The sequence below is a fragment of the Rhinatrema bivittatum genome, chromosome 2 (assembly GCF_901001135.1).
Source record: "Rhinatrema bivittatum chromosome 2, aRhiBiv1.1, whole genome shotgun sequence".
Taxonomy (NCBI): Eukaryota; Metazoa; Chordata; class Amphibia; order Gymnophiona; family Rhinatrematidae; genus Rhinatrema; species Rhinatrema bivittatum.
The window spans coordinates 586,397,315-586,424,998 of NC_042616.1; the positions used below are offsets into that span (position 1 = coordinate 586,397,315).

The 27,684-nt window shown below is 42.4% G+C and overlaps 1 long non-coding RNA gene across 1 annotated transcript in view; it reads left to right on the forward strand.

Annotated features, from left to right (window-relative positions):
* Positions 1 to 3,541: 3,541 nt before the first annotated feature.
* LOC115086219 overlaps positions 3,542 to 27,684 on the forward strand; it is a 380,248-nt gene continuing 356,105 nt past the window's right edge. Inside the window, exon 1 of the long non-coding RNA XR_003855166.1 lies at positions 3,542 to 3,603. This is a non-coding gene — a long non-coding RNA (uncharacterized LOC115086219). The remainder of the gene's footprint in view (positions 3,604 to 27,684) is intronic.

Here is a 27,684-nt window from a genome sequence, read left to right on the forward strand (position 1 = left end):
CCAGCCTCTCACTAGTAATGCAGGGAGGGAGCTGTCTCAGACTTCACCATCCTCCCCCCCCCCCCCTCACCCACACACCATTCACTGGCTGGGACATGGGGGAAATCAGGAGTGATGGTCAGGCAGCTCCCCCCTGTCTGTGAAGCCAGCCTCTCACTAGTAATGCAGGTGGGATAGGGCACTGCATGCAGGAAGATCACAACACCCCTGGTATCAGGGTTAGGGCACTGTGTGCAGGAAGATCACAGCACCCCTGGTATCAGGGTTAGGGCACTGTTTGCAGGAAGATCACAACACTCCTGGTATTAATAGGGATAGGGCACTGTGTGCAGGAAGATCACAACACCCCTGGTGTCAGGGTTAGGGCACTGTGTGCAGGAAGATCACAACACCCCTGGTATCAGGAATAGGGCACAAGTTCTAGTCTTATTGACTGATCACATTACTTTTTTTGTCAACTACCAACAGTTTCCATTTCCCATCCCCCCAACCATCACCTCAGTTGGAACCTTGGTAACATCAATAGATAAGAGGGCAGCCAGCCAATAGGAATACATATTCATTCCTAACTGACCTTTACTGACCTGGAAAGTGTCAATAATTTGTATCATTTTCTGTTAGTGTTCCTGAGTTTCCATTTCCATTTCCCATCCCCCCAACCATCACCTCAGTGGGAACCTTGGTAACATCAATAGATAAGAGGGCAGCCAGCCAATAGGAATACATATTCATTCCTAACTGACCTTTACTGACCTGGAAAGTGTCAATTTCTATCATTTTCTGTTAGTGCGCACTAACTCCCGTTAGTGCGCACTAACACGATTTAACGATTTTTAACGATAAATCGTTAGAATTTCTATTGTATTGTGTTCTATAACGATTTAAGACGATATTAAAATTATCGGACAATAATTTTAATCGTTGAAAAACGATTCACATCCCTAATATTGCATAGGCTTCAGGCGCACGCAAAGCCCCAGGATGCACGTATGTCCCGGGGCTTTCTTGGGGTGGGCGTGTCGGGAGGTGTGACACGGTCGGTGCGTCATCTGGAGGTGTGTCGGGGGCATGACGTGGTCAGCGCGTCATCCTGGGGCGGTGCCGCGGGCGTGGTTTTGGCCCGGGCGTGTTCCAGGGGCGTGGCTGCGGCCTCCAGACCAGCCCCCGGACTGGAACATGGCGCGCGGCAGCCGGCCCGGTGCGCGCAAAGTAACGTCTGCCTCTAGCAGGTGTAACTTGTGCGACAGAGGTAGGGGGGAGTTATATAGGGCCGGGGGGTGGGTTAGGTAGGGGAAGGGAGGGGAAGGTGGGGGGAGGCGGAGGGAATGGGCAGTGCGCGCAGGGCTCGGCGCGTGCAAGTTGCACAAATGTGCACCCCCTTGCGTGCGCCGACCCTGGATTTTCTAAGATACGCGCGGCTATGTGCATATCTTATAAAATCCGGTGTACTTTTGTTCGCGCCTGGTGCGGGAACAAAAGTACGCGCGCGCGCTGTGTTTTAAAATGTACCCCTTAGTAAATGAGGCCTTAGAGCCTGATTTACTAAAGATATTCTCTTGTTGTATGTCTATGGGCAAAATGTTTAGTAAATGAATCCCTTGGATTGTAAGCCCTCTAGGGAAGGGGAAATACCTACAGTACTTTAATGTAATCTGCTTTGAAGTGGCTGGCCAGTCATGAAAGGTAGAATATTATTCTTAAATTAAAATTAAAAAAAATTAAAATATGAAGGCCATGATCAGAAAGAATAAGGCTTGAAGTTGTAAAAGCAGCTTCAAAAATCGTGAATTTTCTGATAGGATTATGCATTATGCTCCTTCTTGTAAAAGAGTGAGCATACTGCGTAATTACTTGTTGATCCTCATCTTGACATTGTCACCAAACTCCATGATAAAGCTGCAATATGCGTACTGCATCTTACACAACCACATCAAAATCCTTCTCCTCTTCTGCGGAGGCAGGTAAGAGGGCCTGCTGCCGTAATCTGTTTCACCAGCCTACCACCATTCTCTTTTATACCCTTAGTTTATGTCCTTCTCCTACCGTTGTATTTTTCTCAAACTTATTAATTCAACCTCAGAGAAACCTCTATTTCTTCCTTCCCCCATTCTCAAAAACCCTATCCTATCCATCCAAACTACCTTACCCATTAAAGAATAAGGAGGAGGAGAAATCAGGGTGCCAACCAGAAAAAGACTGTATTTTACTGCTGCACTCCTTAAAAATTGTCTCTTCTAACATTAACTGTAACTATTAATCTAATCTTGTAAATCAAATTTTGGCTGCCTTTTGTTTAGCATTAGAAATTAACAACATTACAGGACTGAATTTCAAAGAGATCTAATTGTCTAAAGACAGAGTTAGGCAGCTAGATTAGATCAGTAGAAAATCTAGCTGTCTAGTTAAACTAGCTTCTCAAAATTATGGGTGGTCTCAGGGGAATGGTTGGGTTGGGGGAAGCAATTCAGCTAGCAAGTATTAACTTTTAGCACCAGCCAGTTAACAGGGTCATTCATCAGGGGCTTGAAAAAAGGGGCGGGGGCGGTCGGGGCAGGGCAGGGGCATGGCCAGAGGCCTCCGTAGGGCCTCTAGGCTGGGGGATCGCGTGCCGGCACTTGGCCGGTCCGGGCAACCTATGCCTGCCCAGAGGCAGGCGCAACTTGCAAAACAAAGGTATGGGGGGGGGGGGGGGGGGCGGGGTTTAGAACAGTAGGACTGGGGGGGGGGGTTAGGTAGGGGAAGGGAGGGGAAGGTGTAGGTGCGGAAGGAAAGTTCCCTCTGAGGCCGCTCTGATTTCGGAGCGGCCTCGGAGGGAACAGGGAAAGCCATCGAGACTCCCCTAGGGCTCAGCACACGCAAGGTGCACAAGTGTGCACCCCCTTGCACATGCCGACCTCGGATTTTATAACATGCGCATGGCTGCGCACGCCTGTTATAAAATTGGGTATAGATTTGTGTGCACCAGGTTGCGCGCACAAATCTACGCCTGCGCATAGGTATTAAAATCTGCCCCTTTTGTTCTAATTTTGGCTGAGCCTTAAACCTGTTCTTAAATGCTTGTAAGTCACTCATGTGTTGATGTTAAGTACAAACCAATACATTGAACAGGGAAAATGGATGGCATTAATACAAATCCAGGTATGATCAACAGAGCTGAAAACCAGAAATATTTAGATCTTGAGCATATTATTATGCACAAAAGAATTACAAATGGATAGCTTTGAGGTTTTGTTTATGAAAATGTTTGCCAACTTTTATGGTCTGTTCTGTATCAGTTTTGATCATTTTGCAGTTTATTTACTTACAGTAGATTTATAATACAGACAGCATAAAATTCATATGACAAAACTCTTTTAATACAGGACTCATCCCTTACCAGTGAAATTGTATCATTTTGTTCTTTATTTTTCCAAACACCATTATAAGTGGTGAGCAAAAATATGTAATGACAATAGAATTTTCTAGGACAAAAAAAAACATCTTTTATATGATGGTGTGCATGTCGTTTCAGGGAATTCAGAACCCCAATTGGTATACATTCCAGATTTTCACTATCACGGATTCCTGTCAACTATGTTAGAATTTTCATAGAAGATCTTACAGGTAAGAGATATATAATTATATATATATATATATATATATATATATATACTTATAGATAGATAGATAGATAGATAGATAGATAGAGATATACAATTTTAATCGACGCACAAAACTGGAAATGTAATTTTCTGGATCTAGAAATCTATCAAATATAGTATACAGTAACCTACATATTTGCTCATTTGCAGCACACTCAAAGAACAGCATTAGGTTCTCCAAATCTATTAAAATATAATGTTAACATCAGTTTGTACTGAGGCTATATACATTCACCCTCTAGTAATATAAATATGCAGTTGCTTTTCATCTTCCTTGGATTCCACCTAACATAAATATATTGTGGATTTCTGTTCAACTGAACTATCATGTATAGGCTTTTTTCTAGCACGCATCTTCTGTGACTTTTAAATGTTTTACATGGGAAAAACTTACTATTAATTTTGAAATATGAATGAATCTCCATTAACCATGTAAAATTTTCCACTGTTGCATGCAATATAAAAGTTTGGTGGTCACCTGCATCAATATGGATTTCAGTAAATATATAAATAAGTGCTAAACATTCAAAACATACAGGGACTTATTCGCTAAGGCTGTTCTCCTATTCTGTATCTATGGGGAAAGCCCTTAAAGGTGAATTTTAAAAGCCTGTCGCGCACCAAAATCAGGAGATATGTGCCTCTGTTGGGCTGGCGCGTGCAGAGCATATATTAAAAGGCGCCTACATAGGTGTGTATCTCCTGCGGCATGCACATCTCACATGATCTCAGAAAGGGGTGGGGCATAGGCATGGTTTGGATGGGGCACAGGTGTTCCAGGGCGAGCCAAGGTGAACTCGTTTCTTTTTACAAGCCTGGGAACCTGCCCAGGTCTAGTGCCGCATATCTTTACTTCTGCTAAGGACCAGTTGTAAGTTTAAAAAAAAAATAAAAAATAGCGAGATATGAGGGGTTTAAGGGATCTGGGCCATGGAGGGAATGTAGGTTATCTAATCAGGGGGTAACTGGATGAACTGGTGAACAAACTGGTAAAACTGGTCATAATCTGGGTACGTGCCCCTTTTAAAATTCACCCATTTATGCAGTAAGACTGGGATTTGTGCGCCCAATTAAAATTGAGCGCAAATGGGTGCACGGTCAGCCTATTCTATAACAAACGCACACATGCTGCGACCCTGGGTGCACGCTGACACACATGCAGCAATGTGCGCCCACATGCCTGTTTGAAAGATACCATCTTAATGAGTAAATAGCATAGCAATATGACCAGGACAAGCAAGACATGTACCATAGAAAACAGATTGTACAAGAGCATACTGGTGGAACCTCAACTCATAAATTGACAGCTCTGTGGTTCAGAAAGGTGAAATGAATCATGCTAAATTAAAAATCCCTGTGATTGTTCTTGTTTTTCAACATTTACTTACTGGCTGGTCTCAGTAACACACTTGAATAAACTGCAATATTAAATATTTTTAGTCCTATGAAAAGTGCTATGCTAGAGCTATATAATTTATTGTATTTAAGTATTTATTTTATTTGTTAAATGTAAAGCCCACTTAATTTGTACCTTGATACCCTAAGCAGGGAACAGTAACAATTATCATAAACTCAACAGCAACATACGGTACAATAAAAATACAAGTAAACTCAATACAAAGACAGGAAATAAAATAAAAGATACATTTAAAATTTAAAATTGTAATCCCTAATTTGGATTAAGCCCTGCTCAATTTAGAGTAAGTTAAAAGGCAGGCCAAATAAAAAATTCTTGACTTACCTATGAAACCCCAGTCTAGTATTTTTTCTGATGTCTTGTGATAATTTATTCCACAAGTATGGACCAATACAATGGACGACACTATCATGAGTATGTTTACAATGGGCCTTCCATAATAATGGAGTTGATACAAAGAAACAGCTTAAGATGTGCAATAGCACAAAGATAGCCTGTTCCTTCTTTGTATACAGATTTAAAAAAATCAAGTATAAAATTTTAAAATGAATACGATCCTTGATAGAAACCAGTGAAAAAAAATAGGCATCAAAAGCATGTTCCCTATATGCCACACTAGTAATAGTGCATGTAGCTGCATATTGTGCTAACTGTAGACAATGAAGCCACTTGCTTGGAATCCTAATCTTCCGGCTTTGGCAGTAGTATAAGTGAGATAAAGACAATGCATTGACCGCTCCAGTAGTCAGATCCCTAGTCAGAAAAGACCTAGCCTTGATCAAATGCATGTATATAAAACATGTTTTACAAGTATGTTTGATCTGAGGAATCACATATAATTGGCTATCCAGAACCTGATCTTTGGCTGGGATCAGAATCTTTTGCTCCACAGCCTAACAGGTCAAATCCTGCAGTTTCCCTATGACTAATGATTAAGTCTTCACATTTTGAAATGCTGAGATATAATTTATTCTTTAATAACCAACTGTGAACAGGTGAGATGCATTCGCCTAATTGACTCATGAATGAAACACAGTCAGTATTTGATGGAAAATTCAGTTGAAGTGAAGATCATTTGCATAGAACAAACAGTGGATTCCCAGTGATTGCAGCAATTTACCAAACAGGAGCAAGTATAGATTAGCACAAGGTTTAGAGGAATGATCACCCATTATCACAAAACAGGATCTATTATTAAAAACAAAACAAAAAAAAACCCACTCAAACCAGCTCAATACCCCAAATGATAATAGCCTAACCCACAAAATTGAATGATCTAATCTAATAAATGCTAAGGACAGGCAAAGTAAAACTAGTAAGATATCACTTCCTATTCATATGGAATTTGTAGTCCTGATATCAAGAACAACTGATTAGTAATGTGCACATGTGACTGCGGTTATCGAGACAAATGTCAAGGCTGTCATTCGTTCTGTTGTTCAGCATGTGTCTATGAGGGTTAGCATATGAATATTAGCAAGCAATGTCCTCTTACCCTTTACATTTCTCCTGTCTATATAGTCGGGCATTCTGCATAACAGATACCGTAGATGAACATTTAGCACAAATAATCCTCACCATATTATTCAGCGCATGCATCGTGGTTAAAGTTGTTTCCTTGGCTGTTTAATTATTAATTATTTAGCAGCAGTCACTGTAAATTTTCAATAGGAATAATCATTTTTCTGATGGTACACCCTGCCACAGAATTTTAAAATTGCTGCTACAGTAATGTTATGATAATCCTTTTGAAAACACACATATGAAAATGGAGTGTAGCATAAAATAGTTAAACATTATGGCAAGGTCCTGATTTATATCTATATTTAAGCTATAATCAGTAAGATGTTTCTATCATAGTCATACATTTTTAAATTGCAGAACTATGACCATTTTTTGTAAAATGTTTTATGTTGGATTGATATTGCCTTATACCTGAAGTAATAAAATGATTATAACCTATGTCATAGAATCTTGCCAGGATGGATTTCCACCTTATAAAAGCTTTTTATCAAAGCAAGCCTGTTGATAGGAAGCTGTGTTGAAATGCTCCTCACAGATAATTATATCCTATGGGTAATACAGTGTCAGCCCCAAAGGTTTTAATCATATCTTCTCTCCATATTCTTTGCTAGAATTTCAGTATATTTTTTCCCTACTATTGTAAATCATTTCCTACTGACATGAATGCCAGAAACATTCCATTTATTCCAAAGGTGTGTTGCATAAACCTAGGGTTAAATATGCCTTTCAGCTATGCCATCAATCTGACATAAATCTCTGTTAAATTAAAAGAAACTTCTCTTCAGTATTTCTTTTAATTTACCAGAGATTTATGCCATGTAGCTACAGATTGAGGGAAGTCAAGAAGAAATGTACATGAGGTAAAAATATAACAATTTTAAAAAAGTACCACTTACCAGGGCTGAAGATACCCATGAGTGACCTATGTAATAGATGTTGCGACTGGATGAGGTGTTGGAGAGCTGGCAGACAGAAGAGCTGGGCAGAGATGGAACCCCATTGCTTTTTTTTTTTTTTAAACAATAATAATAATAATATTAATAGGGGCTTACTGGGGAGATGTGTTTTGGAAAATTCTTTGTTTCATTTATGGCCTGATGGAATAGAAAGGGTCTTCAGGAAAATCCAGCAGTGCAATGAGAAAACTGGGAAAGGCTCCTGATGTTACTGACCGGTGCAGAGAGGCAGCTGGAGACAGACAGAGAGTGAAATGAGAGAGCTAGAGAGGCTCTCACTGATTCAACTCCTGACCACTACAGTAGACAACATTAGGGGAACCCCCACCACTATTTGGGAGTCAGAACAAGGATCTGAGTTAGAAAAGAAAGCAGCAAGGAATTTGGGGAAGAATTTGCTGCCGTTTTATTGAGTTATCCCTGGCCAACAGTGACATCATCAGTGATACAGAGCCTTGAAGGAGCACCCAGGTCCAAATAATGCAGTTGCCGCCACAAGAAGCATAATAAAATAAATTAAATAGAGACCAGGATAGAAGGATTTTAAAGTGCCCTGTAATGAAAATTAGAATGATGCCACAATTTAGAAAGAACCTACTTCATTCAAGTTAATGGTAAATGGAGAAACAATGAGAGAAGCACACAGTTCCATATACACTAAAATGTTAATTTTAAAAGCCCAGCAAGTTAGAGGATGCATGAATAAGTCAGGCTCGTGTGCTCCAACCGTATTTTTAAAAGCGCCCAAATACACATGTAAATGCCGAGGTGCGCATATCTCAAAACTTTTCAAAAAGGGGCGGAGCTTGGGCATGGTCTGGATGGGGTGTGGGAATTAAGGGGCCTGGCCAAGAGATATGTGCCTAAATAAATACTTGTGTGCCCTCGAGCACACCGAGATACCCTGCCATGTAACTTTACTTCTGCTATAGATTTATTTATTTATTTATTTAGAACTTTTCTATACCGACTTTCCAGTAACAGAATTACTGATCAATTCGGTTTACATTTTGAACCATAACAGTGACAAGTAAATGTCTTACAAAGAACAGGTATAAATAACTTGGAAATAAATATATGGGGTTAATAACAAGAGATATAATATACATTGCCTAAGTAGGCAGAGTTTTGGACTGCCAAGGAGTTGAAGTTGAATTGCATAATTCTTTAGAGAATTCTTTGTGGTATTCTTAGGTTATTCTTAGGGTATTCATAAATATATGAAATAGATGATGTGTAAGTTATAAAATAAAAGGATTGAGCCATTTCTGAGGGTTTTAAGGGTCTGGGGTAACTGGGGAGAATGCAGGCTATCAAACCAGGGGGATTGGAAGACCTAGCTTTTAACTGGGTGAATTGGTGGAGAACTGGTAAACTGGGAATGGCGTGAGTGAGCGCTCCTTTTAAAATCCCCCAGTTTACATGGTAGAATAGGAATTGTAAGCCCATTTGTGCATCCACTTAGGGGCTGAGCGCACTGTATAACCCGCAGTCGGACGCGGGTTAAATAGGCGCTAATCCACCCCTAATGCAATTAGGGGATTAGCGCCTATTTAACGCACGTCCAACATGGAGTGAATTCCAAATGCAAAAAAATAAATGTGTGTCTCAGACGCACATTTATCGCTCAGCTATTAACGCCTGCCTGGAGCAGGCGCTTTTTTTGCATCGGCCCCTGAAAATTAGGCACATGTGCACGTGGCCAGGCTATTTTATAACTTGTGCACATATACACATGCAAGTTATAAAATAAACCTGTGGTTAGTGCAGGCCAATGCCCATTCTCAAGTGTGTGCCAGTGCGCTGGTTTGAAAGTTGCCGACCCTGGTTCCTTGGACAATCTAATTCGCGTAATCAGTGCAACAGCTTTTGCCATGTTTGAGAGCCTTGTGATGTAGAGAAAAAAACTGTTTACTGGAAAACAGTATGTGTGGAAAAAACACACATACTCTCAACATTTAAGAAATAGCATATCTGTGTGTACCTGCTACTTTCATGCGGATATACTATTTTTATGAGCAAAACCCCTTTGAAAATGTAGTCCTTAGGTTCCACTTGCAGTCACATCAGGGTGAATAGTAGATTGTGGAAGATAAAATGGGGACAGTCAGTTTCTCTTATTTATTTCATTAAAGTTAACATAGTATGTGTTAGAAAAAAAGAAAAAGAGGACCAGATGAAGGATCGTGAACCCAAGTTTCTAGTGATAAGTGTGCACCAAAGTAATACAAAAGTTATGGCTAGTACAAAGACACTATAAGGAAATAGAAAGGAAAAATAAACAAAGAGAAAATAAAAAAATACATAGAAAAATAAACAAGAAACATAAAGAAAAGAGAAAGAGAGAAAGAAAATATACTTACCAGAGAGATTTAGCTAAAATTGCATTCCTGAAAAACATCAGTTTGATGTAAAGCATCAATTTTTGGAATCAGACTTTGAGAGTAACAAACACAGAATTCACAAGGAAAGCTTAAGAAGCAATATTACTTATCTAACCTGCATTATGTAGTTTTAAATAATATAAGCATATGGGACTTTATCAGCTTCCTCCCTCAGACTGCATAGAAACATGACAGCCCATCTAGTCTGCCCCTCCATCTAATTTATATAGCCTTACAATTCCCATCACTGCCTCAGAGATCCCCTTATTTATCCCATGCTTTCTGGAATTCAGATGCCATTTTTGTCTTCACCACCTCCACTGGGAGGCCATTCCATGCGTCTACCACAAATCTCTAGCCTCATAGTGTTGGGGCAACCTGCCACCACAACCCAGCAGAACAGAGCCAACATCCAATGCAGCTTCTAAGGCTGCTCCAGCTGACCACCGCCATACACCAAGACCTTCCCATAACACCCCAACAGGAAAAGTTCTGCAACACAGCCGGTAACCACCGGCCTGTACTGCCTATGGTAGCAGGCTCTCCTACCCCCACCCCAAGCATGAATATAAATTAGTAAACTCAACTTGTGAACTAATGAGTTTAAACATCAATATTAACAGGGCTTGGGTTACCATGCCACTGCAACAAAGCCTTAGATACACTCATAGAAAATCACATGAAAGAACAAGGAAGGGAAGGAAGGAGACAACAAATCAAGTGGGGAAGAAGGGGAAAAACAGAGAGGGAGGGTACAAAGCCTATATTAAAGAGGATTAGAACTCTGCCCAAAACAAATATCTTGTGGCAATGAAGCAACCGAGGATCATTCTGGCTCTTACTTGATTCAAATTCCCATAGAGTGCATATTGTATTTTACGAACATGTTAAAAGGTTTCACAGTGGTTTTTGTTTTAAGCTTAAAGTGCACTTTAACCCTAAATTTAACTGATTATAACTGTTGTTTTTAATTATTTATTGAACTTGTCAAATAATCATAAATTATTTATTAAAATGCAAAATTTAAAACACAACTTCCCCCCCCCCCCCCAACAAAACCCTATACGAGTTCTTCATCATCCTCCTTTCATTTATTTTACTCCCTGCTTCCCTTCCCAACCTCTGAGAGCACCATTGATCAGGTGGGTATATCCCATGTACTTAAATTACCTGATAGGGAAGAGGGTATGGGAATATCCATTCTCTTGTGAAACAATGTGGCTTGTCTCTTGCTAACCAACATCAGAAATCCCATAACCATGACAACAGAAACAGGAGAGAATCAGGTTCAAAAGCACATAGGGGGTGGGAAACCACAGAAAGGTGAGGATGCAGCTGAAGATGTGGTTAACAATTAAACTGGAGCAGTAGGAAAGAACAAACAGTTTAAGGGTCAAGTATATGTGATGAACAACAAGCTGTTTGATTTGGGGGATTTCCTACTGGGGAATCATTGCTCTCTGACCGTGTTCAGAGGCTTCTGTTTGAAAAGCCTTCTAATAGGACGGTGAGCCTTTTTTCAGTCACGACTACATGTTCTATTCCTTCATTGCGCAACATAAAAGGGTGCAATATCTACAGTGAAGATATAAAGATTTTTTTGCTTCTGGACCATTCATTATTCTTTTCATTTTCTACAATGTTTTAAGGCATTTGCTAACATTAAGAGATATTAGAAATGGAAGATTTTATCTCCAATTCATATAAGAGCTTTTATAAAACTTTCTGACATTCAATGATATGCTTGTCAAATGACTACGGAGACCACTGCAGTCATTTATAATCTAAACGTGCTTCGTACTGGACATAGTGTTTAATAATGTAACTAAGATTTACTACTAGGACTAAATTAACGTTTCATTTTCATTTAGCTCAGTGAGGAGATTTTCCTTAGATGAATCAGTTAAGTGGTGCTGGAGTGTATGTTAGACCCTCCTTAAAATCCCGGGACCGCTCAGCCATCCTCTCAAATGCATTTGGTCCCAGGCATTGGAAAAGGCGCTCCTCCATTGGTGTCAGCACTATCGGACAAGGAGCTCCACCTCTGGTCTGCTGTATATACTTGCTCCTGTTCAACACCTTTGTTTTAAATTGGGCCTTTATGTCATGGTATCTGTGAGCCACCTGTTCTCCATTCCGCTTCATGCAAATGCACCTGGATATAGCCTGGGCAGAGGTATGCCAGATCTGACCCTTGGATGCCCTCGATGTCCTGGCTGCATGGTTACTGAAGAGCTTTGCATAATGTTCAAGGACCCCTGCGATATTGTCCTCCAGGCTGAATTCAAAGCCCTCAGGCAAGCACACCCTGTTGCCTGGATGCCAGAACGGGGTGCCACTTCTGCTTCTCCTACTCCCCTCTCCCCTCCCTTCCTCCCCTCCTCCTGGCCCTGCCCTTCAAACTCCCTTCCCCTCTGCCCCCTATCTCTAGCCTACCGTCCTTCTCCCTCCATACTTGCTTGTCTATCCCCGCCCCCTCCCTCCTCCTCCTATCCCTTCCCTCCTGCCTATCTCTATTCCTATCCCTCCCCCTACTCCTATTCCTCCTCCTCCACCTAGTACTCTTGCCTTCATCCTCCTTCCCTTCTACTCCCTCCTTCCCTTCCTCTCCTTATACCTGTCCTCTCCTCCTCAGACCTCTCACACTCCATCCTTTCCACTCAACACCACCACTCCTCATCACTCCTGCTCTGCCTCACCATCATGCCTCAATACTCCTCCTCCTACTCACCACCACACCTTCACCTCACTACCACACCTTACCACCATGCCTCACCATTTCTCCTCTGCTTCACCACCATGCCTTCTCCAAACACAAAAACAGATAGACAAACAGGACAAACTAACAAAATCTTTCATTATAACAATCACATAAGACCAAGGGAGAAGGACATGGAGGACAACAGAAGACAAGACAACTCACTCAGATAATCAGAAAAAAGCTACTCCCACTAAGCTACATCCCCTTATGCAACGTGTTAGACAGTAAATTAACCTAACCACATCCATTTTTTTTATCGCAGGTGCTATTTCTGCTAAATTTATAGCAATTTGGTGAATCTAGGCCTAAGCTGATATTCAGAATTAGCCGGATAACTTAGCTGGCTTCGTCTGGTCAAGCTAAAGACCTGTCTTAAAATTAGCCGGCTATAGTTAGCCAATTAACTATAGAACAGTATGCTATATTCCATAAGTTTATCTAGCTAACTTTGCTATCTGAATGTGGACTTCAAAGTGACTGAAAGCACTGATGTGTTGCGCGTCCCAGCCGCATTGGCACCACAGCCAGCCCTGCTCACCTCGCGCTCCCGTCAACCAGCTTCAGGCACTCTCCCTTGTGACCATAGCCAGTTCACGGCATCCTCGGGCTTCCAGTTTGCCATCCTCCTCACAGGCCTCATGGTGGAGCTCCCGTTGGGGCTCCATGGCATCGGCATCCTCGGCCACGCTCCTAGGCACGGGCACGGCTGACGTGCAGCCCTTTAAAAGACCCAGGGCGGGAATACCCATGGGGGCACCTCCCAATGTTGTCACATAGATGCACTATTTAAGGCAAGGTCCTTTCCCCAGGACCTCGCTTTGGCAATCGGGTCGACACCGTTGGTGTAGTGAGTTTGCCTTTTGTGTTCTAGTGTCTCCTATTCCAGCGTTTCCTGTTCCAGTGTCCCCATGTTCCTGTGACCTCCATTCCTAGTGGCTCCGTGTGTTCCTGTATTCTTCCCAGGTAGTACCTCTCCAGACTGACCTTTGGTACTGACCTCTGCCTATCTGACCATTCTCTTGCCTGCTGCCTGGAACTGACCCTCGCTTGCCTTGACTACACTCGGACTCATTCTGGTTTTGACCCCTGCTTTGGCTGACCTCTCCTGGACTGATACTCTGGCTCCGACCCTTGTGCTTCACTCGGACACTCTCTTCTGGCCTCCTGTTACCATTGGGCCAACCTGCTTGGAAACTTGGCTAGACCTACAGGCGCAGCCTCTCTTGCCCGGAGGAACTCTCTGAACTGTTGCCTCCCTGAGGTCTCCGGAGCTTCCTGTTCAAGTCTAGCTCACCCACTCTGCATCAGCTGCGCACCCTTGCTCGTGGTGGGCACACCTCTCCACTACCTCTCTGGGAGACCACCTGAGGCCCACCTAAATTCAGGTGGTCCGGGTACCCAAGGGCTCAACCTATGGAAACCCTGGACTGTTATGGCGAAGCCCCAGCTAGCCTCTGTCTCCTTGTGTGCTCCGCCTCCTGGTGGCAGGCGCTCTCTGGGTCTGACCAGAGAGCTGTACCAATCCTGCACCAGGCCAAGGGACCACCTCCAGCGCAACATGATGACTCTGTGTTCGTGTGTCTGTCAGGATTTATTGTTTTGCTGTGACTGTTGCTGCTATTCTTTGCTGTGCCTCTAAAGATGTTGCCCTGTGCATATGCACAATTGCACATTAGGTCCTGCTTCCCCTTTTTCTCTGTCCCTATTAATTTTGGTTATAATATGTTAACCCTTTTGTTCTTTAGGATTATGTACTGTACACAGGCTAGTGCATAATGTCCCTTGCTTATTGTACTCTTTTCAAAAGCTGTCAATACTGTATTAATCATGCTAATATAGTCAGTTTTCAGCCTCAACAGAGTTTTTTTATCTTCTCATTTTGCATTTGATGCAATGTGCATTTTTCAAAGCATATCTTGGCTCAGATTGTCCTGGAACTAAGCATAAGCAGGGTCAAAAGAAAGGAAAGCAAACTGCACTGTGAATGTGTAATTACTCTCCTAAACCGAAATTACTGAGAAACACTTGATCAAAATGATTGCTTAGCTAAAGAATCTCATGAAGAGGAAATGATTATCTCATGAAGTTTTCAAATGATGCTGTTTCTTGGACTTGATTTTGGAATTTCAAGCTGTTTTTTATGCCATTTTTTTCATTTCTTGGAACATACAACCATTTTCCATGTAATCCAAGAGGTCAATATTCAGAAATTCAGCTAACTCACACGGGATATTTAGCAGCATCGCTAAGTTGATGCATATCCGTGAAAAAAATCACTACTTAACCACCTACTTCTTAAAAGTGGCGCCTATCCATGTAAGTTCTGACTTATCTGGCTAAGAATCAGCTTTGCCACCACTTAGCTGGATAAGTCTTAAAAGCATTACTTATCTGGATAAGTGCCACTTTTAATACTTATCCAAATAAGTGGCACGCAATTGCTATACCCATGTATTTTTACTTCTAACTTTAACAGTATATCTGTATAACCAGTGTAATTCACATGCATTCATCTCACCCTAAATTGAGTTTTACACATATAAGTTGGGAGATTTCCAAACATGTGCGCAGCAATGAAATTACCAATTTTACCAATTAGTCTACCAGTTTGCCCAGTCCATCTGAAGATCTTCAAGACCTTCCTGGCTCTTCAGCATTAACTCCCCCCATTTCACTCAGACCTCCTTCCTGGTCATTATTTCAATTTTAAGATGTTTATTATAACTTACGCTAGATAGAGAGCAGGTGTAAATATTTCACAAATAAGCTGTCAAATCTACATGCATAAATCTTTCATAAAATAGAAACTTACACACATAAATGTTAACCCCACCCAGGAATTACCCTGGACCACCTCCTTTATACATGTGTAGATTTGCTCACAAGCTCTTATTAGGCATATATGTTTGAGGTTTCTAAAATAACATATATGCAAGTATATGCTATTTTCATGCATATATTCTGATTTTTACTCTTGCAACTTTCAAAATTTACCTTTAAGTGAACCATTTTCAGGAACGAGTCCGAAGATTAAGGACTTACTTTGAGATACCAGGAGATCAGTAATAATATTCAATAAAAATCCATTACTAGGGGCAATGGGCAAAGAGTTCAATAAACCATGGCATGGTACTTTGTAGTCAGTACATTCATTACAGGAGAACACATACTCTGCAATACCTTTACTTTAACTGGACCAGCAAAGTCTTGGTTTGGTAAACCTTCTGGAGAAATTATATAACCTAAGACCTCTGTGATCCACTTATCAAACATGTTGCTTCAGGTGATCCAAGATCATGCTGGGCCAGATTCTTTGAGAAAATGAGGACATTGTCCAAATAAATAACCACACTCTGGTCAAGCATTTACCAGATTTCAGAAATCTGCATGCACATTGTGCATGCAATCTAAAAGGCATTTCTAAATACACAAAATGGCCGCAGTGGATACTAAAGGTTTTTTTCCTCTCATCACCTTTGTGAATTCAGATGAGATTGTAGGCCAAAATAAAGATACAGTTTGGTAAAATCTAGTCAACCTAGATGTTCCAGTAACTCATTGATCAGAGGAAGCGACTAATGATTCTGGATTGTTACTGCATTCAGCGATCTATAATTGTGGCAAAGACAACCATCTTTTTTTAGGTACAAATAGATAGAGGCACCCTCTGGCAGCTGAGTATCTAATAAATCCATTTTAAGATTATCGTATAGATACTCCTGCAGAGTTTGGAGTTCAGATTCAGATAAGGAGTAAATCTTCCTGAACAGAATTTTAGCTCCATTCTAGAGGTCATTCAGGAAGTCGTACGGCCTGTGCAGCAATAAAATATCAGCTGCCACTTTGTCAAAGAAATCTCAATATTCCTAATACTTTTCAAGCACAAAATCTCACTCCGGTCCTTACTTGGTTCTCCAAGGTGCTTTATTCAGAGTCCACCTCCTGGAGTCTGTTGTTAAATATACATTATTTTTAGACAATACTAAGAGAAAAAGGTCCGGTCTTCCACAACATGGGACTCATACTGGTTCAACCAAGATAATTCCAAAAAGACAGGGAAGTGTGGAACTTGAATAAGATGAAACCAAATGAGTTCTTGATGACCAGGAACCATGGTCCGCTCAGCATGTATTTTCAATATGAGCAGAATATACAAGATTTTACATAAATAAATGGTCAAGTCTAGGGTTTCTGTCTCAGAAACCATTAGACCTGATGCCAGGGCGGGAGAATTCAATTGTTTTGATATAACTTCTTCCCTTTCTGGCAGATGAAAACCTGGAGTTATTGAGCAAAGGCAAAGTCCATCAAACAGATAGAGGCAGTGGAATCAGTCAAGGCTAGGCCAGATAATTCAGTTTTCCCCCAGGAGAGCCATATCATCATTGTAAAGTGAAAAAGAATAAGGTCCCTTAGTAAATGGGTAAATGTCACATCAGGAAATGTTAAGGAGGTAAATTTTCTAGATGAAATAAATGACTGCTTCATGGAGCAGCTGGTACAAGAACTGACAAGAAAGGGAGCTATTTTAAACCTAACCCTTAGTAGAACAGTTTCAGTATGAGAGGTAGCAGTGTTGGTGTCACTTGGCATTATAGAGATGTGCATCGTTTTTTGTGTTCGTGTCGTTCTTTGTTTTTCGGCCGCCATGGAAAATGTTGTTTTTTTTTCGGTTCGGGTCTTTTTTTTCGCGAAAAATTGATTTTTAGTTAGTGCGCGCTAACTCCCCGTTAGTGCGCGCGCACTAACAAAAACCATTAGATTTTGTTACTTTTTGTTACTTTTTGTTAGTGCGCGCTAACGGGAGTTAGCGCGTACTAACGGGGAGTTAGCACGCACTGACTCCCATTAGTGCGCACTAATCGGAAAAACACATTTTTGCGAAAAAACAGGAAAATCCTGATTTTTTTTGGGCTCCCTGAAACATGCCAAATTGGACAATTTCGTTGCAATTTTCCAATTTGGCAAAAACGAATGCACATCTCTACTTGGCAATAGTGATCATAACGTGATCAAACTTGACTTGTTAACTTGAGGGGGACACTAAGGAAGTCTACTGCAATAACATTTTACTTTCAAAAGGGAGACAGATAAAATTAGGAAAATAGTTAGGAAAAAACTGACAGGAGCAACTGCAAAGGTTAAGAGTTTACATCAGGCATGGAAGTTGTTTAAAAATACCATCGTGGTAGATGTATTTTACACATTAAAAAAGGAAGGCAAAATGACTGGTGGCATGGTTAAAAGGTGACGTGAGAGAGGCTATTATAGCTAAAAGAACATCTTAAAAAATGGAAAAGGGATCCAAATGAAGAAAACAGGAAGCAGCGCAAACACTAACAAATTAGATGCAAAATATTGCTAAGGAAGGTGAAGACAGAATTTGAAAAGGAGCTTGCTGTGGAAGCAAAAACTCATAATAAAAGTTTTTCAGGTATATTTGAACCATTGGATGGATCAAGGGGTAAAAGGGGCATTAAGGTAGGGAAAGACCATAGTGGAGAAATTAAATGAAATCCTTGCTGCTATCTTTACCAAGGAAGTTGTAAGGCAGCCAGAAGTAATATTTAAAGGTGATGATTCAGAGAAACTGAAACAAGTCATAGTGCACAAGGAAGAAATGATAGGGCAAATTGTTATAAACGAAAGGGTAGCAAATCACTTGGACCAGATCCTAAACATCCTAGAGTTCTGAAAGAGCTAAAAATGAAACTGCAGATCTACTATTGATAATCTGTAAAATATCATTGATATCAGCTACAGTAGCTTACAATTGGAGGGTGGCCATCATAATGCCAATTTTTAAAAATGGTTTCAGGGGTGGTTCAGGAAACTAGACCAGTGAGCCTGATGTCAGTGCCTGGAAAAATGGTTGAAACTATAATAAAGAATAAAATTGCTGAACATATTGATAGCCATAGTTTAATGAGACAAAACCAGTAAGGATTTAGCACAGGGAAGTTTTGCCTCATCAATCTGCTACATTTTTTTGAAGGTGTGTCTAAACATGTGGATAAAGAAGAGCCAGTTGATATAGTATATTCGGATTATCAAAAAGCATTTGACAAAGTACCTCATGAGATACTCTTGAGGAAATAAAAGTCATGGGTGTTATGACCATAGGTCGCAGACGGCTGCGACCGATGCACTTATTTCATGTACTACTCTGCTCTCATCTCCGGGCCTACTCACGGCTGAGCCTAGCCACTACCGCTGCATTCCTCCAAGTTCCCAGGACTTCTCATGGCATCCGGGATGCACCCCACCACCCATGCCGGCTCTAGGCCTTCTAGGCACTCACACCACCAGCCTCTCCTTTGAAGACCCAAGGGCGGGAACCTCAGGGGTGTCCCCGGCTGATGATGTCACCAGGCCAAGATTCTTAAGCACCACCTTCACCCCTTGCTAGCTGACTTGGCAACGAGTTCCTTCACTATTGATACCTGTTCCTGGCTTCTCGGACCCGAGGTTACTGTTTCGGTTCTACCTGCCTCTGGACTCTACTCGGGTTCCCACTCCTCGGGGGCCCTGCTGTGCTCTTGTGTGAGACTCTGTCTCCTGGCTTCCCCCACTCCTCAGACTAGTCCTGTGCCTCCCAGAGCTCCTGCCTACCGGCCTCCCTGCTCTCCAGGGTCGCCCCTTGGAACCACCTTCTACTTGGAGTCTGGACCCGCACTTCCCCGCTCCTCAGGGCAGTGCCTACATTCTACTACAGACACCGTACCTAAGCTTCCCTGCTGCTTGGGGCAGTGCCTACGTTTTACAACAACGACGGTACCTGCACTTCCCCACTCCTCAGAGCATTGCCTACGTTCTAAACAGAGACTGTACCTGCACCTCCCTACCCCTCGGGTAGTGCCTACAATCTACACAGAGACTGTGCCTGCGCTTCCCCGCTCCTCAGGGCAGCACTTCAGTTCTGTTTCAGTGACTCCACTCAGCACCCCCGCTCCTCGGGGGTAGTGCTCTCGTTTCTCTGCCAGAGATTCCATCATGTGTAGCCCTGCTCCCCGGGGTTGCTTTCGTCACTAATGCAGAGATTCACCCAGGCTTCCCGCTCCACGGGTTGGCCTACGTCACCATGCCAGAGCCTCTCTGCTGTGCAACCCCGCCCCTCGGGTCACTCTCCGCCGTGGACCTCCAGAGGTTTCTGTCTCACGCTCCTCGCTCCTCGGGGCCTGCCCAGCGCTTCTCTCTCTCGGAGGTTCCTGCTCTGGTACATGCCTTTCCAGTTCAGTGAGTATACTGTGGGTTCTCCCAGAACTGTGTCTCTCACCCTGCTCCTCGGGATCCCCCACAGTACCCCCTTTACTGCACCTATGATCATGTGGCTGTGATGCAGGATGCTCCATTTCTCTACACTACTGAATCTCTTACCATAGCTGACCTCACCTCCCGACGGTGGGGACCTGTGGGGCTCCTCCCCACAGGTGGTACCAACCGTCACCTCAGGCCAAGGGCCCACGAACCCAAAAATCCCAACAATGGGATAGGAAGCAATGTTCTATTGTGAATTGCGAACTAGTTAAAAGAATGGAAACAGAGAGTAGAGCTAAATGGTCCACTACTTTTCTTATTACTGGAACCTCCCAACAGGGAGGTTCCAATAATAAGAAAAGTAGTCCAAGTGCCACTGACGCTTGCTGTGTCCTTGTCCACGTCACTTAAGACCTGATTTACTAAGGTTTTTTTTACACATGGGATAAAAACAATCCTTAGTAAAACAGACCCTTAATTCCCTACTGCTTCAGGTACTCACATGTGAACTTTCAAAGGAATTAGGTACATAAATTTAGTATACTATTGCAACAATTTTGCAAAATCAACTTGCATAAGTAAAGTGCAATTACACAATTTTACTCATGTAAATGCTTTTGAAAATCAGGCCCTTAGATTGTAAATTCTCTGGGATAGGACTCCCTGTACCTGTATATAATTGATAATAAAGTATTTTTGTTTAAAAGGTATTATATACATGCAAAAATAATTTTAATAATTTCTAAAGCTGAGACTAGCACCGAGTCCAAAGATCTCCTGGAAATTCAGTTGCCATCGGTTAATCCAAACCACTTGTTACTGTACAATATATTTTTCATTCTCAATTATATTAGAAAGTCAGTTATACACTAATTAGGATTTGGGGATATTCTGATAATAGATGTGTAAATGAAAAAAGTAGATCAAACAAGTCTGGCTGCATATGTTAATAGAATACAACTCTATGCCCCCATCAAAGGTTTAGTAAAAGCTAAAGGGCAGATTTTAATATCTAAGCCCGATTTTATAACATGTGCGCGCAGTCGCATGCATGTTATAATATCCGGGGTCGGCGCGCACAAGGGGGTGCACACTTGTGCACCTTGCATGCGCCGAGCTCTAGGGGAGCCCTGATGGCTTTCCCTCTTCCCTCCAAGGCCGCTCCGAAATTGGAGTGGCCTTGGAGGGAACTTTCCTTCCGTCCCCCCACCTTCCCCTCCCTTCCCCTACCCCTTCCCCTACCCCCTTCCCCTACCTAACCCGCCCCACCGCCCTACCTAACCCCCCCCCCCCAATCTTTGTTTTGTAAATTGCGCCTGCCTCTGGGCAGGTGTAGGTTGTGTGCGCCGGCCAAGACCTCCCCCGGCCTAGAGGCCCTACGGAGGTCTCTGGCCACGCCCCCAACCTGTCCCAGTCCCTTTTTTCAAGCCCTGGGACATACGTGCAACCCTGGTCACTCAGTTTGATCAGGAGATTGATAGAGATACACTGAATACCAATCCAAATTCTTTTCCCCTTGGTTTGTAGAGCAGAGGAATTGTTCAGTCTTCCCAGGAAGTCTCCACAGCCACCTCCTTGAGATGCCAATCTGGAACCTCTCATTAACAAATTTGCAAAACCAAATGTTTAAGTATTTAATTGGAGAATAAATACAATGTGTCAATGCCAAACAAGCTGCTGTGTCAGGGATAACTCAGAAAGGAAGATGTTGCTCTAAATCCTTGCAGTGACAGGCCTGAGTTGTTATTGCTTGACCGCCCAAGAGTGAAAAGTTCAGTCCTACTGAAAACGAAAATCTGAATTCCTTTCCTTTATGTAGTACTCAGCAATACATTGAAACTACGTGGAGGCAAGTAAACATTATAGAAGTCTCATGATTTCTGAATTCAAAGGATTTAGGCCTGGGTGCATTAGACTGTAAGGGATGGATTTTAAAAGGGTTACGCGCTTAAGTTAAGCGCGTAACCCTTAAAAAAAAACACTGGGGTAGATTTTCAAAAAACGCGAATAGGCGTACTTTTGCTGGCGCATCAGGCACCAGCAAAAGTATGCTGGATTTTAGTAGATACGCGCGGAGCCGCGCGTATCCACTAAAATCCTGGATCGGCGCGCGCAAGGCTATGAATTCTGTATAGCCGGCGAGTGCCGAGCCGCGCAGCCTATCCCCGTTCCCTCCAAGGCCGCTCCGAAATCAGAGCGGCCTTGGAGGGAATCCTCTAACGCCCTCCCCTCACCTTCCCCTCCCTTCCTCTACCTAACCCACCCGCCCGACCCTGTCTACACCCCCCCCTTACCTTTCTCCGGGGATTTACGCCTCCCGGAGGGAGAAGTAAATCCCCGCGCGCCAGCGGGCCTCCTGCGCGCCGGGCCGCGACCTGGGGGCAGGTACGGAGGGTGCAGCCACGCCCCCGGACCGCCCCGGGCCGTAGCCATGCCCCGTACCCGCCCCCAAAACGCTGCCGACACGCCCCCGAAACACCGCGACAACCGGGCCCGCCCCCGACACGCCCCCCTCGGAGAACCCCGGGACTTACGCGAGTCCCGGGGCTCTGTGCGTGCCGGTAGGCCTATGTAAAATAGGCTCACCGGCGAGCAGGGCTCTGAAAATCCGCCCCACTGTGCACGCCAAGCCTATTTTGCATAGGCTCGGTGGTGCGCATAACCAGGACGCGCATAAGTCCCGGGGCTTTGCTAGGGGGGGCCAGCCCGGGGGTGTTCCGGGATGCGTAACTGAGGCCTCTGGACCAGCCCCCGGGTAGGGTGATGGCGTGGGTGGGTTAGGTAGGGGAAGGGAGGAGAAGGTGCGAGGGGGGGGTGGAAGGAAAGTTCCCTCCGAGGCTGCTCCGATTTCGGAGCGGCCTCGGAGGAAACGGGCAGCGCACGCAGGGCTCGGCGCACGCAAGTTGCACAAATGTGCACCCCCTTGCGCGCGCCAACCCCAGATTTTATAAGATACACGCGTATCTTATAAAACCTGGCGTACATTTGTTTGAGGGTGCGCTGTTTTTTAAAATGTACCCCTAAGCCTGGTTCTTTGCCAAAATATGTTAAGGAAACCTTGCACAAGGCAATGTGAATCCAAGTTCAGATATGTAATAGTTTCCTCAAATTTAGGGCCTGATTTCATAAGGCTTTTATTCCCATTCTGTGTCTATGGGAAAAATGCTTAGTAAATGAGGCCCTTACTTAGATAATTTTGTCAGATTTGACCCAGTTTGAATATAACCCTAATTCATTTTTGAAAAATCTGAAATTTACTCAGATTGGTTTGAATATTTGCAGAATAAAAGCATTTGACATTAGTGTGATTCTTTACTTTGGGGTACATTTTATAAAAAAGCGCGAGAGCGTACTTTTGTTCGTGCACCAGGCGCAAACAAGAGTACACAGGATTTTACTAGATACGTGCATAGCCGCGCATATCCATTAAAATCCGTGGTCGGCGCGTGCAAGGCTGCCCAAAATTGGCAGCCTGGCACACTGAGCCGCGCAGCCTGCCTCTGTTCCCTCCAAGGCCACTCCGAAATTGGAGCGGCTTCGGAGGGAACTTTCCTTCAGCCTCCCCCCACCTTCCCCTCCCTTCCCCTACCTAACCCACCCCCCAGCCCTATCTACACCCCCCTACCTTTATTCTCAAAGTTACGCCTGCTCGAGACAGGCATAACTCGCGCGAGCGGGCCGACTGCCAGCGCGCCAGGTTCCAGTCTGGGAGCTGGTCCGGAGGTCACGGCCATGCCCTCGGATCGCCCCCAGGCCAAAACCATGCCTGTGGCCATGCCCCCCGGATGATGCGCCCGGCATGCCCTCGACACGCCCCCGGCACACCCCCCCAAGAAAGCCCCGGGACTTACGCGCGTCCTGGGGCTTGCACGCGCCGCCGAGCCTATATAAATAGGCACAGCGTGTGCAGGGGGGGTTTGGGGTAGGTTTACGGGGGTTATGCACGTAATGTATGTGCGTAACCCTTTGAAAATCTACCCCTTTAAGTGCAAATCTTTTCAGTCTTATATATCTGTACCCAGTTGAAAAGATCTGAAGCAAGTAACCATGTATATAACTGAGACAAAAGTGGCTTGGATTTATTAAGCAACTAGTAACTTCCATTCAAATTATGTATGGATTAAACTGAACAAGAATTAATTTCAATGTTTTGAATCCAGCTTCCTTTTTGGACAATTTTCATATTTCTTAGCTTCCCTTTCACATCTATTTATTTGTGAGTTGTTATACTTTGATCTCCTCTTAGTTGTTTCCTGCTTGGATTTATTTGAGTCAATCCATAGCCTGTCTTTGTTTGGTGCTAACCTTCAGAAAAGAGAGAAAGCAGCTTTTAAAGTAGAAAATGGGAGAGAGCTGATAGTTGTTCAGATTCAGAGGGAGGTATCTTCACAAGATACAAAAGTAGCAGTGGAGTTAGGGCATCCTGATACAGAGGTTCCAATAAAAGCAAAAGTAGACCATGGGCCTGATTTTAAAAAGCATTTACTCGAGTAAAAACCAGGTTTACTGGAGTAAATTCACTTTACTTGAGTAAGTGGGTTTTTGAAAATTGCTACAATATATGCCATTGACTTGTCTATAGGATTTACTCACATAAGTGCACTTTACTTGAGTAAATGGCTTTTGAAAATTGCTACAATAGTAGCTACATTTACGCATGTAACTCCTTTTGAAAATTACCCCCCATGTGCACATAAGGAATGAATCACCTGAGTTAAAAGATTCCAAAAAAGTAGATTATTAATACCGACAAAATCATATTTTGAAATGTTTGTATGCTAATACCAGAGTGTAAAATGTAAGATGGGAGAGTTAGAGAGAATAGCCCTGAATGAAGAGGTAGATGTAATTAGCATCTCAGAGACCTGGTGGAAGTAGAATAACCAATGGGACATTGCTCTACCAGTGTACAAATTATATTGCAATGGTAATGTGGATCAACCTGATGTGTGTGTGTGTGTGTGGGGGGGGGGGGGGTGCTTTATACTAAGGATGACATAAAGATCCTCCAGGAGACTAAAGCCCAAATTTTCAAATGGTCGCTTGCGCAAAAACTGGGAGATATGCATGTGGCTGGGCCATGCGCACGCCGAGCGCATTTTAGAAATGGCCCAGCCACTCACATATCTCCTGATATGTGCAGAAGTGCTGGGCCATCAATAAGGGGCAGGCTGGGGGTAGGGTCTGGGTGGGCCAGGGGGGGCGGGGCAGGGACTGGCTGGGACAGCGGCTCCCACAACTTACGTATGCTCCTTAGAGCACATAAATAATAAAACAAATAAATCTAGGATAGTTAGGGGGCTTTAGGAGAGGGGACGGAGAGGGGAAAAGGGAGAAAAGTTAGGTAGGGGGATAGGAAAGTTCCCTTCCAGTCCACAGATATTAAAATCTGGCATGCATGTGCGCCCAGGAATTGTATTTTATAACATGCACGTGTTGGGAACCACGTTCACGTGAACGCATGCGCGCACCTATTAAAATCTAGCTTTGAATGCATAGTAGAATCCTAATAGGTGCTGCATAAAAATTTAAATTCACAGTGGCAATCACTGCATATCAGTAAGCTAACACAATGCAACGTTTCTCTAGTAATATAGACTGACATGACTATGGGAAATTGAAGCATGTACTTCAACCATAATAATAACCGCCATTGAATTTCATGCATGAATGCATCTCATGGAGATTAATCTTGCTGGCAAACATTTTCATAAATGAAGTATACATGGATATTTGCTTATATACTTTTCTTCTTGCATGGTGTAGAAACCCAATAGAAATTAGTTCATGCGTTTATTTTAGCTAGGACTATGCCCTTGTATACCAGGACATTACACCCAAATGTGCTACCTAATTATAGCTTTTCTGTTAGTTGGGAAAATAAAACTTTTCATTGCTTTCCTATACAGATGTTTATGTGCTAGATAATCTACTAGTAGAGAATATTAATATTTTGTTTTACTGTACTTACAGTACAGTGTGCAGTAGTTCTGTTATGAGCACTGTGTTTACAGTTGTGCATTGTTTCATTGTAGTGGGGGATGCTTGATACTGTTGTTTCTTTTTTTTTCCCCCTGAAATTTCTTTCTTCAGTGAGAAACAAGGAATTTAGGGATTCACTCAACTTGAGTTTTTGGAGCAAACATACCTGAGTCCTGCCAAGCTGACATTTTCAGCTTGAAAAAGGCCATTTTGATGTACTGCTGAGCAATTGCAGAAAGCTGTCATCTTTAATGATTTTACTGAGAGTGGAAAAGAATGAATTTCTTATATTGATTTTTTTTTTCTCACTATAATGGACAGCAGGAGCTCGAGTCACAAAAATTCAGGATTTAAACAATGTGGATTTATTTTAAAAACTTTCCAACAAAATGTTATTGGAACATTTTCATTATTAAAAGTACAACATAGTGTCCTATGTTAAAAGTGATTTGGAGGCCTCGCATACTTCTTAAAAGGTACGTTAACCCTTTTTCTATTACTTTGGACCAGGCTTCCCTTGGAATAGAGTAATAAATTATCAATCAGATTGCAAGATGCATAATCCTCATTATCCTCCGAATTGCTGATATGACTTATTCAATATCTGAAATTGAGCAGAGGAAGTGAAATGAGCATGCTTACATTAGTTTGAAATAAGGGCAAGATGTCAGAAATGCTTGCCCACACTTAGATTGCCACGAGTCTTAAAAGATTCATACACATGAATTCCAATTAATATTAACAATACGATATAGCTGCCTGCCAGATGAGTTAAGATCAATATATAGTGATTTCAGTGTCAGTTGTAGCTGCTAAATAATGGGAAATAGAGAGTAGGATTAAATGTTCACTTCTTTCAATGAAGAAGTGTAAATAGTGGTGTGCCCCAGGGATCTGTACTGGGATTTGTGCTTTTTAATAATATTTATAAATGCATTGGAAAATGGAATGAAGAATGAGGTGATCAAATTCATAGATGACATAAAATTATTCAAAGTTGTTAGATCCTAAGCCAAATGTGAAATCTTGCAAGACTAGGGTATTGGGGATTTAAATCTCAGATGAAATTTAATGTGGACAAATACAAAGTGATGCAAATAAGGAAGAATATTCCAAACTATAGGTATTTGGTGCTGGATTCCATATTAGGCATCACCACCAAGAAAAGGGAATCATTCTGGACAGTGTTTTGAAATCCTTGGCCCAATGTATGGTGGTGATCAAAAAAGCAAATAGAATATTAGGTATTATTAGGAAAGGAGCAGGAAATAAAATAAAAGATATTTCAGGGCCTTTGTTTTCAGTTTTATTTTATTTTTGCTAGATTATCAATGTAAGAACAAAAAAATCAGTGGAAAAATGACTGCTATAATACACATGAAAAAAATAATTAGAAAAGTCATTTTTCTACTGATTTATGTTTATCACATTGAAATTCCCAAGAAAAATAAAATAAAAACTGAAAACAAAAGTCCCAAAAGTTATTGTAATGCCATTGATCCATGGTATGACTGCACCTTGATTTTGTGTTCAATTTGGGTCATTCCATTTTCAAAAATATAGAACGGAACTAGAAAAGTACAAAGAAGTGCAACCGAAATGATAAAGGGAATTCAATGGCTCCCATATGAGGAAAGGCTAAATAAGTTAAGTCTCTTCAGCCTAGAGAAGAGACAACTGAAAGGAGATATGATAGAAGTCTATAAAATCATCAGTGGAGTGGAACTGGTAAACAGTTATTAACCCGTTCAAATAGTACTAG